Below are 13,772 nucleotides of genomic sequence, written 5' to 3' on the forward strand. Positions count from 1 at the left end.
GTTGCTCTGATGTGGGTCTCTGTCTCTATCTCCATCCATTGCTGGAAGAAGGTTCTATGGTGATATCTGAGATATTCATATTTTTGTAACAACAAAATGAGAAATGTGAGAAAAATGATAAATTAGAAGTCATTAAAATTTTAACTTGTTTTCACAACACAATGAAAGGAGAAGAAAAGCATCTTCTGTCAGAAAATATAGAAGCCAACTGACAAAAGACAGTCTATGTCATATATAAATCCTCTTAACCTCATAAGAAATTATCAACACAATTTTAAAATTTGTTTAAGTTTAAGGACACTTAGCCAAAAAAGATATGATAATGAAAAATAAGTATAAAATATGTTCAACCATAATCAGGTAATTGAAAATTGGAACAAAAATATGACATCACTGCGTACCTAGTAGAATGGCTAAAACTTGAGATACAAAAATTGGCAAGACCATATATCAACAAAATCACGACTTCCACTGTGGTGGGAATAAAATGTATTATAAACACCAGTGAAAACAATTTCATAGTCTCTTTTCTGTACACAACTTAATTCAGCCTTGTTATATTAAACAACTTCCCCAATCACTTTCTATAAAACCTAACTTTGTGATATGAAAACACAAATTGCTGAAGAAGACAATTTCTAATCTAAAATACTGAGTTCTGGTCAAACAGAACAAACCTCATTCAGACATGTGACTTACATTGACTAGAGAGGCTAGCTAGTTTTCCCTCAGATGTTTATAATTTTATTTACATATTTCTACCCTATTGTTATATCATTTACTTTAGTTGGAAGGGCAGTAATAATATAACATATTTAGTAAAACTGAAAATCAAATTTATATTAAAATTCACTAAACAACAAGTTTTGTTATGTATCAAACTCGAAGTTGAGGCCTTCAGTTGTAAAAAACGAGATCGATTTAGAGCCAAGCTATACTTAAAACTTCACTGTCTTGGTGGGTGGATGCACCCATAGAGGTCCTGACTTCCTTGCTTATCTTCTCTCTCCTGCTCTTCAACTGGACCTTGGGAGGTCAGTTCAGTGCTCTGATGTGGGTCTCTGTCTCTATCTTCATCTATCGCTGGACGAAGATTCTATGGTGATATTTGAGATATTCATCAGTGTGGCTACGGGACAAGGCCAGTTGAGGCACCCTCTCCTCTGCTGTCCAAGGATCTAGCAGGGGACATCCCAGTGGGCACCTGGGATCCCCTCTAGAGCCAAGTCTCTCTCTTAAGACTGGAGGGGGAGGGAGGAAGGTGAGTGGAGGAGCAGAAGGAGAATGGGAGGAGAGGAGGAAGTGGAAATTTTTGAATGGAAAAATAAATAAATAAATAAATACCTCACTGTGAGGATTTGCTCTGATTTTTCTTCTCCTTACTTTATGTTTCAGAGAGAGGCAGCCATTCTGTACTCTGTATGCTGTTCTCATGAGCAAATTGAGTTGATTAAAGGCAATTGTAAAAAGATAGCTCAATCCAGATAATTTCAGATGAAAATTTATATATTTTACTTCTGGGTGTTAGGGGCTTTTAATCAGATACCATTGATTTCAGACCAAGTTACAGCAAATATTCCCAAACTTTTATGCTCATCTTTAAACCCCAACAGGCATTTTAAGTAATAGCTTACTCCAGGAATTGCAATTCAAGGTTTTTTATAAGAGCTAAAGAAATGCACTGTAGGTCTAAGAATGATTCTGAGACTACCGCTCAACTGATCCACCTCTGCACTTGCACGATTACTCTGGAGATGTGTTGCAGAATAATAACTATCATAGCTTCAACCAGTGTAAATTATTCTTCATATTCAGGAAATCGAGTGCTTAACAGCCATAATTTAAGAATCAATCAATTTCAAGAATCTCTTCTGCTTTTGCCACTCGTTCATGGTGCTTCCCCACCTCAGAGGCAGGAGTGCAGGTATGGGATCCTTGCTGCTTAGCAAGCTCACATTTCAGGACTATTGTAGATTATTATTTTATGTATGGATGGATTTATAAATACTTAAATTTACATAAACACACATAATATATATACATATATATATGCATTTTCTCAATCTAAAAAGAATTGTGTGATTGTGTGTGTGTGTGTGTGTGTGTGTGTGTGTGATATGTTATCTAAAGATTCTCATGCACATTTTCAGTTAGTTTTCAGATTAGTCTGGTGTGAAGACTTTTATTTGTTGACTTTTCATGTGGCCTTTTCTGTAAATTGCCAGTTTGGTTTATATTTTGATATAGAATTTGATCTTCAGTCAGGCAGGAAATTTTAAGCATCACTCCACCGCTTTTCTTCTGAGTTCACTCATCTCTGTAAAGACTTTTTTTTCTGTGTGAGCTTGGCCTACTCTTGTTTTTAAGGCAATCAATGTTGGTTTTTCCAGGTTCCTTCCCTGGAAGGACAGTAGGAATATGTTTTCCTTATAGTCTTGATTTTTCAGAGGAGAAAACTCTATCATGGTCAACTGCTGCTGCACTGTGAGCTCAGCCAGTCCTCTTCACTTTGACTGCTGTGAACATCCTCTTTAAATGCACAGAGATTTCTGTATTGTTTTGGGAAAAGGCATCATTTCGACAGGTTTTAATTTCGTTAGATTATGACTTTATAGAGTGCCCTCAGGCATGACCATTCATCATTATCTTGATTTTTTTTATCAATGTATTTAGCAATTATTTAGAATTTCGGGGGCAGAGGAGTAGTAGCTTCCCAGTTTAATAAGTGGAAACTCGGAATGGAAGGCTTTTTATGTACTTCCTGTGGGAGCCACAATAATAGGCACTAAAGATGGGAATTTATATAAGAAAAAAACAATGGAAAAATGCTTTATGTATATTGAGAGCTAGGCAAGGGATATTGGTCAGCTCTCCAAATGCAGACCGAGCAAATTCCCGCAGACACTGTGCAATGCCATAGAAAACCATAGAACACCTTTAAACATTGCAAAGATTTGGTTGTTTTTTTTAGAAATAAAAAAGAAAGGATGAAAGAAATGAAGAAAAGAAGGAAGGTATGAAAGAATAGAGAAGGGAGGAAGGGAGAGCAGAAATGGGAAGCATTTCTGAACATTACTGGCTGATAGAAAATTAAGGCAGTTTAAAACACATTGAAGTTTCATTTTGGAAATGATAACAGGTGTATGATAGGATCACTATCACTGACCCATTGAAGTGTGTATGGTGATTCAGCAATAATCCTAAATGAAGAAAAGGCAGTGCCCCTTGATGAATTCTGCCCAATAACGCAGGAAACATTCTTGTTTAAAATATACATAATGATCTGCATTCTGGACCAAAATAACCTCCCAAGAAGGATAGAACATATGGAAAAATTCCAAACACAGTGCACAGCTCCATCTCCCACAAGCATTGGCTTCTCTCCCTCTTGTACCTAAGTAGAACTATGTTAATCCAAAATTATATTCAGCAGCAGGGTACTGAATAGGCGAGGGGCAGCACAGGGGAAGGAGAGAAGAAATTAGATAGTATACTGCTTTTTATGTACAAAGAATTCTAACAGTAAGTGAATGCTGGAACGGGAGAAGCTTAGCCTTGAAGCAGCAGATGATCCGAGTTTAGTTTATAGAACTACTCTACGAATTGCAAATCAAGCTTACACTTGTGCTCCGGGCTGAGATTAAAGAGGATCACCTACCACCTACCACTCGAATAAATAGTAACTGGAGCTAAGAGACACAGAATCTACCCTGAGGCCAGACATTCTGCCCATTCAAGGCAAATAAAATGCATCTATGAATTACTGCTGCAATATAAGAAAAAGGAAATTATGCCTAATAGTCATGGGAAAATATATCCTTGAAAATAACCTTCATAAGAAAAATAGACTTTTTTTTTTCAAGCAAGTAGCAGCTTGTTGTCCTCAAAATAATTCAAGAGGAAATGAGTTATATGAAACAGAAGCAAGAAGCCTTAAGGAAAAAAACTGAGTTAAGATGTAAGGGGTGCTGGGGGCTGGCAACATAAGACTGTCATAATAAAAATCTACATTGGATGTAATCCCAATTGGATTTGATTACAGAAAATCAAGTTAGTAGTATGAAGGATACGCTTGAAAAACATACCCAGAGTACAGAGAAAAACAGATTATTAAGAACTAAGGAGGAGAAAGTAGGAAAAGATAAAGATCAGAAATCCAATCTAATTATGAAGCATTGTTAATATCCTAATGACAAAATAGGCTTCACCATGTCCAATGATTTAGATAAAATTATTTCTTGCACTAAAGAATAAAAAACTAAAGAACAACAAACCAACTCACACAAACACAAACACTTAAAATACCTGAATTCATATAAACAAGCTTGCGATATTAAGAGCGAATTTTTTGAGAAATACAACCACCAAGACATTCCTGTCCTAATCTCTGGACAAAACAAAACAAAATAAAACCCTGCTCAGACAGCTAAAAATATGTAAGAGTAGAACATTTTCTCGGGTTATGTGGATGGGAAGGTGTGTTGGTTCACATGGAAAAGGCAGTCTGACCTGGACATCAGAGAATGTAGTGATTCACCTGCTAGCCCAGGTGTGCCATGAGTCACCACTGGGAAGCTGCTGTCCAAACACATGTTGATTTTAACGTAGTGTGACTTATTTCAGTCTTCTGTGTCCAGAATCATATTAGAAATACATTGTCTTAAGGGAAAAACTGGGAAACAGATACCTCTTATTTTTAAAAATCTTTAATAACCTTAAAAATATATTACTCAAGAGATAAGTACACATCTAAAAGTCTCTAGGAGACAAACAGAATAAATTTGAAGAAGTAAATGTGTAAAACTGATTTAAGTGACTAAGGGAACAATCAAAAGGAACCCATCAGTATTTGCAACACTTCTGATCACTAGAGTGCTAGATAAGAATGTACATGAAGATACAGTATATGACATATAAATTAAAAAGTCAAAAGCGTACAAGCCCTATCTGTATGACTAGATGATTTTTTACAATGTCTGTACAAAAGTGAGGCAAATGTAAAGGACAAAAGCAAAATTAAGAGAAATTCAGTTTGAAACCTGAAAATCAATGCTTTTGGATGAAAATATCAACATCTGTGTGTGTGCTGCATGTGGATGCAGGTAAGAGTGCAGCCCAGAAGACAGTCGGCTTGCTGTCTAGCACTCTTCCTTGGGTTCATGGGATGGGGGTACTCCTCTCTCTCTCTCTCTCTCTCTGAACCTGCAGCTCAGTTGTAGCTCAAGTTCTGCTGGCTGCCTTCATCCTCAACCCACTGTAGCACAGGGCAGCAGCCATATAACATCACAGAGAGTGCTGAATCTTTACATGGCTTTTGGGGACCCAACTCAAGTCCTTATGCCTGTGCAGCAAGGGATCTTACCTGCTGAGTCATCACCTTCCTAGTCATCATATTTTAATAATGTGACTACATAAATCCAGAGGATTGTAAAATCATTAATTAAAATAAAATTTGTCTCTTATTAATATCATGAGCATGTTTGTATATATTAAATTCTGAAATGCATTTAGCCAAACTGGACATATGAGACAAGCTTTTAACACTTATGAATAAATTCAGAGGAATAAAACTAAATACATAAACCATTATATTTTAAAGATAAGGAAGACATATGATGAACAGAAAAATAGACATTATTAAGGAAAAATGAGTAAACAAAGCAATGCATCTGATAAGTAGATCAAATAAAAATATTAATTAAAACAGATTTTGTTTTAGAACTTAATCAAACCAAAAAAATAAATACATAAAAAAGCACAAGTGGAAACAGTTAAATGAAATGACTAATCAAAATAATTAATCTGATATAAAAACAAAAGACTTACATTAAAACTATATTCATGATGTTACAGAACTTATCAGCTATCTGACCATATTAGTAAACTGAAAGGTTTCAAAGAAAATATAATTGTCATGATGGACCCATAATTTACAAACTCAGTGCTGATTGTTAGTCATGGTTTAAAATCAATAAATAGAATCTGTCAAAAAATTACCTGTTATCTTGTATTCTAATCCTTGTTTCTCCATCCCTGACTCTTCCCCTCTGTCTCTTTCCCTCCCTCCCCCCTCTCTCCTTCCATCCCTCCCTCCCTTCCTCCCTCCCACTCTCTCTCTATGTCTCTCTCTGCCTCTCATCAGCTTTTCTCAGTCTCTGACGCCAGCTCTTTACATCATTAATCCTTTGTATTTTCAGTCTCTTGTTGATTCCTACTCCGACCTTCATTATTCCGTCACGATTTGGACTGTGAGAATTTCTGTACTTTTATGCAGAACTTAATGACTAGAGGTCATCTTTGAACACTGCCCCCTATAGCTCAGATGCTACTGTACTGCTTCATACTGCCCTTACTCAACTATGGCAATATTGTAAGAATTTCTTTTCTTTTTCCTTTTTTTCTTTTCTTTCTTTTTTTTAATTTGTTTGTTTATAAAAATTTCCACTTCCTCCCCTCCTCCCTATACCCTCCCATTCCCCCCACTCCCTCTCCTTCCCCCCCCACTCCCTCTCCTCCTCCCTCTCCAGTCCAAAGAACAGTCAGGGTTTCCTGCCCTGTGGGAAGTTCAAGTTCCTCCTCCCTCCCTCCAGGCCTAGGAAGGTGAGCATCCAAACAGTCTAGGATCCCAAACAGCCAGTACATGCAAACAAGACCCAGTGCCATTGTCAATGGCTTCTCAGTCAGCCCCCATGTCAGCCACATTCAGAGAATCCGGTTTGATCACAAGCTCGTTCAGTCCCAGTCCAGCTGGCCTTGGTGAGCTCTCATTCGATCAGTCTCCTTGTATCAGTGGGTGAACGCACCCCTCTAGGTCCTGATTTCTGAGTGAGGTAACCCAGACCCAAAAAGAGGAATATGAACCTTCATCTGGCGATGGATGGAGATAGAGACAGAGACACATATTGGAACACTGGACTTAACTCCCTAGATCCAAGTGAGAAGCAGAAGGAGGGAAAACGTGAGCAAGATAGGCAGGACCAGAGGGAACCTCCATCTGACAGATGGATGGCGATACAGACGGAGACCCACATTGGAGCACCGGACTGAGCCCCCCAAGGTTCAAATGAGGAGCAGAAGGAGGAAGAACATGAAAAAGTAAATCAGGACCTGTAAGAATTTCTTTAAAATTTCCTACAAAGTTTTTTTTCATTATACCATATGATTTCTGAAAGGGATGCTCTTTAAGTCCCATAGCTTCCCCCTGAAAACATACATACAAATAACACTATACAGACTGCATGGGTAAAGTTTTGAAACACATATGTATATACTTTAATGTATGTAATAACAATTAGTGAAAAAAGAACATGAATTTGAAGTACAGTAGGGCATGTTATATGGAAAGGTTTGGAAGAAGGAAGTGGAAGGAGAAAATATTATATTATAATCTTAACAATTTTAAAATGTAGAAAAAAAACAGACCATGACTCAATCAGAGGATTAATCTATTGTTAGACCAAAGCCTCAGAATCCAGTCAGTTTTCCAAATATCCACTATCTAGAGACTGTGTCTCGCCAAAGCCACAGAATCCAGTCAGCTTTCCAAAGCACTCCATTAGCTAGATATTGGGCCTTAAACACATTAGCCCTTAAAGGGACTCTTTAGACAAGAACTAAACAAGATACCAAAGAAAAATGACAAATGTTGACTGGCCTAGATATATCCAGCAGGGATATCAAGACCAAGCTGACATTACATACCAAACTTATTCGGCCATTGACCATACCTGTACATCTAAGAAGCAATTCACACATGACTCAAAAAATATAGAACTAATGAGGAAACCAAATTGTTGAATAGTCTATAGGAATATAGGGGAAATTTTTGTAGCTTTTGTGGATAAAATTTTCTCCTTTTTAGTCTTTTTTATTTTGTTTTCAATTTGAATTTGCATGATGAGAATTAATGAAAGATGAAATGAATCAGAAAAAAATGTCCACATGAAACTCAAAAGAAATTGTTAAATGTGTAGAAATATGCAAAAACAGAATACTATCACACTTCCATGATGCTACCCAAGAGAAGAGGGAAGGAATCTGTAAATGACCAAGAACAAAGCATTCTAACAGCAAATTTACCCTAATTCTTTGGATGCTAGTCCAACATCAATCATCACTTTTTAGGTTTTAGATACAGGTTAGATACCATTTAGTGCAATTTCATTTAGTGCAACTTAATTAAAAGGTTTTTTGTTGGAAACCGTGTGGCCTAGTTTCAAACCAGTATATGAGTGTTTGGCCAACTGATCTCCAGATGAGGCAAAAGCCCACAGGAATAGTCTCACTTGGCAAGGACCAGTGCGCTTCAGGACAATGAAGAATACAGCTGGGGCTGCATGGCCTGCAAACTCTTTTCTCTGGTAATATTAGTGATTCTCTTGATGATTTTAGTCTCATTTTGTCAATGATGCGTGGTGCAGATGTGATCATTTATGAAACCCCATTTTTTTCTTGGAAACCTTTCCCTAAAATTCTTCAGGAGCCAGTGCTTCTCAGGTCTTGTCTGGGATGCCTGCTGTCACTTCAGAACCCAGGCACTGTTCTGATTCAATTCTGACAGGATCAAAGGCAGATCACTCCTATTTCTGTAAATATGCTTTGAACTATGTTCATCTTGAAAATGTGTGCTTATGTGTTTTAGCACCTTTAGTTCTGTAAAGACAGGATGTACCCAGCTCAGTATTTGTACAAGCTAGCAAAATGATAAGTGCTTTTTAGGATTTAAATGTGTTTTCATGTAAAAGTCAGGAAAAACATAGTTGGTTTTGCTGGAGGTTAACATTGGAAGATGGGAAAGATTTGTTTATTAGTATAGAAAAATATGCTTGTTTTTATGTATAAATAAAGATGGCTGTGGCTATTCAGGGCTGGTCACTTGTGTGGAGCTCATGTGGTATCAACTGATTCATTTTTGTGTGTGTGCGTGCCAAAGCTCCCTCCCCACCTCAGGATCTGTACCCAGGCTGCAGCTGGACCACGGCAGTCTGTTTTATAGAAAGTAAAAGTTTCTATCTCCTGGGCCACCTTTTAGTTTCCTGCCACAGACACTCACTCACTTCCATGGAAACACACGCAGATAAAGAAGTAGAAGTTAAGATCTCATACGAGGAAGAACACGTAATATTTATGGTTTTGATCCCAAATTGCTTAACTTAGCATAATATTTTACAGTCTATCTGTTTTTCTGCAAATCCTGTGGTTTCACTGTCTTCATTGCTGCTACTATATGGACTGACCATTTGGTACTTAGTAACCAAGTGATGTGTGCTTCCCTGAAGAAGACTACTCCTGCTGTTCTCAACATTCCTTGTTTGTCTAGAGTTCCATGGGTAAAGTTGAGGTTTCATAGGTTTTACCCTCATCCACTTTTGTCTCCATTCTAGAGGTGGTGGTACCTAAGAGAACAGAGTCAATAAATGAAGTAAACTAACAGACTCATGCAATTGCCAACGTTATGCAGAGTCTCAGACAATTTACACTTTAAGGCAGTGGTTCCCAATCTGTGGGTCATGACCCCATGGAGTCCCATACCACTTATCTTGTATATCAGATATTTATATTTCACTTCTTAACAGTGCCAGAATAGCAGTTATGAGGTAGCAAAGAGATAATTTGGTGGTTGAGGGTCACCATATTATGAAGAACTGTTTTGCGGTGTAGTAGAAGAAGGAAGGTTGAGAATAACTGCTCTAGGGATAATCACCAGGAAAGTTCTCATGAGTTAAAGGTGTGCACACTCACAAAGAGAGGCTGCACATGACCAAACTTGCTTTCCCATAGAGATATATAAAGACTAATATCAACATCTGAGGAACAGCAACACAATAATAACTGAAGTACGCTCTCTCCTATCCACCATCCATGAGAGGAGCATGAAGGCATTCAAGAATAATTCTGGGTACTCTTACCTCTTTGGCAAGCACTCAGACTGCTCCTCACAGGACTGCATTCTCTGACCGGGTTCCAACACATATTTACATATCTCTTGTTTTTCTTGTTCACGTTATCTTCTGAGAGTCATGTTAATAAGACTTTATGTGTTTTGCTTCTAAGATTCCTAAGTGACACAATCCCACAGCAAGCTCACTGATCCTCTGGCTCTTAAAGGCTTTTCACTTCCTTTTCCACAATTTCAATTTTTAACTTATTCTGAAACCTTCACAGCAATTCCCACACCAACTGCACCATTGTACCCACTCCTACCAGCAGCAAATGCTTGACTGTTCTTTCCCTAGATTCTAGCCAGTGTGTATGGTCACTTAATGTGCTTGATAGGAGCCATTTTGATTGCAGTAGGATGGAATCTAGGTTGGCTTTAATATTCACATCACTTATAGCTAAGGGTGCTGAACTTATTTTTAAATGTTTTTAGCTAGCTGTGTTGGTTTTATTTCTTCATCGAGAACTCTCTTACAACCGATCAGCCCTTATTTTTTCAAGTGGAATTCTTTTGTTTTTTCTTCTTAGGTTTGTTTATTGTTATTATTTTTATATGTTGGGTATTAATCATCTTGGTTCTTTTTCACTTTATTGTGGTCCCCCCACACTTCTGGAAGAGAAAGTGAAAGATGAATGTGAGCTAACACAAAATTGTAAAAGGAAAGTGACAGGAATGACGTAACCCTCCTGCACCCAGTTCAGTCCCGAATTTAGGTCTTCCTGTGTCCAGTCACTTTTAAGGTCTTGGATACATTTAAAGTTGATTTTTATGCCTGGTGAGATATTAGAAACTAGTTTCATTTTTCTAAATATCCAATTTCCCCAGAACATTTTTGAAGAGTTTGTCCTTTTTGTACAAATACTTTCTGCATTTTTGTCAGAAGTCAGATACCTACAGCTATTCATGTTTATTTCTGGCTTTTTCACTCTGCCCCCATTGATCTACGTGACTATTTATGCACCATGCTGTTTTTATTAAAAACTCTCTGTAGTGTAACTGGAAATCAATATGGTGATATCTCCAACACTGTTCCTTTTCTTGTAATTCATTGTGGAGTTCATGTCCACCCACGGAGATGGGATGGAGCTGGGCTTTATAGCTTTGAAGAGCATTATCATTTCCCATGCTTTTTTTTTTTACAGTGTTTGAAGCTTTTGCTATAGATTTCTAGCTTTGTTGCATTGTGTGCAGATGATACAGTTCACAAGATTTTAGTTTTCTAACAGAACTTGTGTATATGTTGGATGAATTTGGTGAGGTTGTGGAATATGTCAACATAAAAATTCAGTAAGATTTAAGCAACCTGTAGTAAAGTGATTGATTAGCACCAAATGCACTAAGAATGAATTTTTTTTAAAGATATCACCTCCTATAAAATTTCTGGAAAAATAATGCTAACTCATATAAGAATGAAATTATCATTCTATTTTTCTGCACAAAGAAACATTAACTCAATGTGACTTGATACTCAAACAAGAGACTTAAAACTATTAAACTTTCATAATAAAAAACATAGTAGACATCCTCAGAACATTTGATTGGCCAATAGCCATTTTTAAATATAAATTCAAAACACAGGTATAAAAGGGAAAATATTTGATAAAATTAAAAAGTATGTGGCTTCTTTGCTAAACATACACTGAAGATGAGCCAGTATTTTCAACAAACATCGTTGTGAGAACAGAATTACCCACATAGAGATGAAATTTCATTCTTAGACCATTATCTTGAACAAAAACTAACCCCAAATGGATAAAAGATCTAAATGTGATACATGAGACATTGAAAATCCTAGAAGTAAACCTTGGCAGCTCTCTACAGAGTATGCAATGTGTGATTGCTGTCTTTATGTTGTACATGTAGTTCTTACATTACATACAGGTACGTAATGTAAGAAAGGACTTTCCAGATAAGATCTCCTTATAGAGTCTTTGATGGAGCTAAAGAATAGATAGCTATAATTATAGTTTTCTTTAGTTATGATAAAAGATAAAATAGATATAAATATTGTAACTGTAATTTTTGATTGATACAATTTTACTATGTTAAAGTTAAAACTTTCCTTTTTATTTAGAGAGGAAAGGGAGAGTGATGTGAGATTCCCATCTGTATGCTGTGAGTATGCCTTATTATCATTGGTTAATAAAGAAGATTCTTTGGCCTATAGTAGGACAGAATATAGTCAGGCAAGAAGAGATATAGAGAGAAAGCAGGCAGAGTCAAGGAGACACCATGTAGCTGCCTTAAGAGACAGACACAGGAAAGAATTTTACCTGTAGGCCACAGCCACGTGACAATACACAGAATAATAGAAATTAGTTAATTTAAAATATAAAAGTTGGAATATGCTTAAGCTATTGGCTAAGCAGTGTTGTAATTTATACACTTTCTGTGTGATTATTTCAGGCCTGGGCAGCCAGGAAATGAACAAGTAGCCTCTGACTACAGGTATGTAATGTAAGAAAGGACTTTCTGGATAAGATCTCACTTACCAAGGAAGAGAGAGCAACAATTGACAAATGAGATGTCAGAAATATAACAGCGAGATTCTATAAAAAAAATATGTGGAGTATAGAGAAAGAACACCTAATGACAGAGAATTTTGTCAGTTATATACCTGAGAGAAGATTAAAAGCCAACAAAAGTAGCAAAAGACTCATTCAAACACAATGGGAAGGGGTGTTTGGGACGTGAGAGTAAAGTATTCTCAAAAGAAGAGACAAGAATTACTAAGAAGTATCTGAAAATATAAATGATTGTTTTCCTTAGCAATCAGTCAAATGCATGTCAAAGTAACTTTGAGATTTCATGCTACTGTAGTCAGAACAGCAAATATTAAAGAAAATTGACAACAAATACTGGAGAAGTTGTGGGAAAGAGGATCACACCCTCATTCTTTGCTAACGGTAAAGAAAGCTGGTCAAGGAACTCTGCAAATCAGTGTGAAGACCCCTCTTGATTCTACAACTAAATCTAATATATGACCCAGTTATATCACTCCTTGGTATATTTTAAAAGGACTTGATATCCTACCCCTCAGCATTTGCTTATCTATGTTTATTGCTGCTCTATTCACCCTAGGCAGAATATGGAAAACATCTAAAGGCCCTAATACTGACTAATCAATAACAAAATTTTGATGCATATACACTGTGGAGTACTATTCAACTGTAAAGAAAAATTAAATAATAAAATTTTCATGTTAATGGATGAAACTAGAAAATATCACATCCCAGACCCTAAAGACAAGCATCTCATGTGCTCTTTCATCTATACTTCCAAGCTCCAAATTTCCAGATGTTAGTATAGAAATAGAAGAAACCTTTAGAAAACAGGAAAGTAAAAGTTAAAAGGACCTGCGGGTTATGGTGAAACAATAAATAAGGGAATTTCAGAGTACAGTTGCAAGTGATTTGAAGACAGCATGGTAAACCTTGGAAAGTGCTTTAATTAGGCACAGAATAGGGAGATAAATCTAGACGGTAAAGAGAGAAGGAAGAAAAAGAAAAATAAGAATATCTGAAAAACTCACAAGGGATCATTAATTTATCTAAAACTGTTTATATTACATATAAGTCTATATATAAATATATGTATATAGTTTAAATAAAAATTTTCCAGGTGGTCTGGCAATACTCCTCCCAAGATCCATAGACTAACAAAAACATGAAGTATGAGAATTTTCTTTTGAGTTGTTAGTCAAGGTAGTTTATGAATCTCCTGCAGCATTATATGGTATTGCTGCTTCCTTTGGTTGCCTCCCAGAAGTTGTAAGCCCCTAACCTGGAAAATATTTCTTTGTTTTCATTTGAAAACATTCTTTGTACACAGT

The sequence above is a fragment of the Myodes glareolus genome, chromosome 15 (assembly GCF_982192425.1).
Source record: "Myodes glareolus chromosome 15, mMyoGla1.1, whole genome shotgun sequence".
NCBI classification, from domain to species: domain Eukaryota; kingdom Metazoa; phylum Chordata; class Mammalia; order Rodentia; family Cricetidae; genus Myodes; species Myodes glareolus.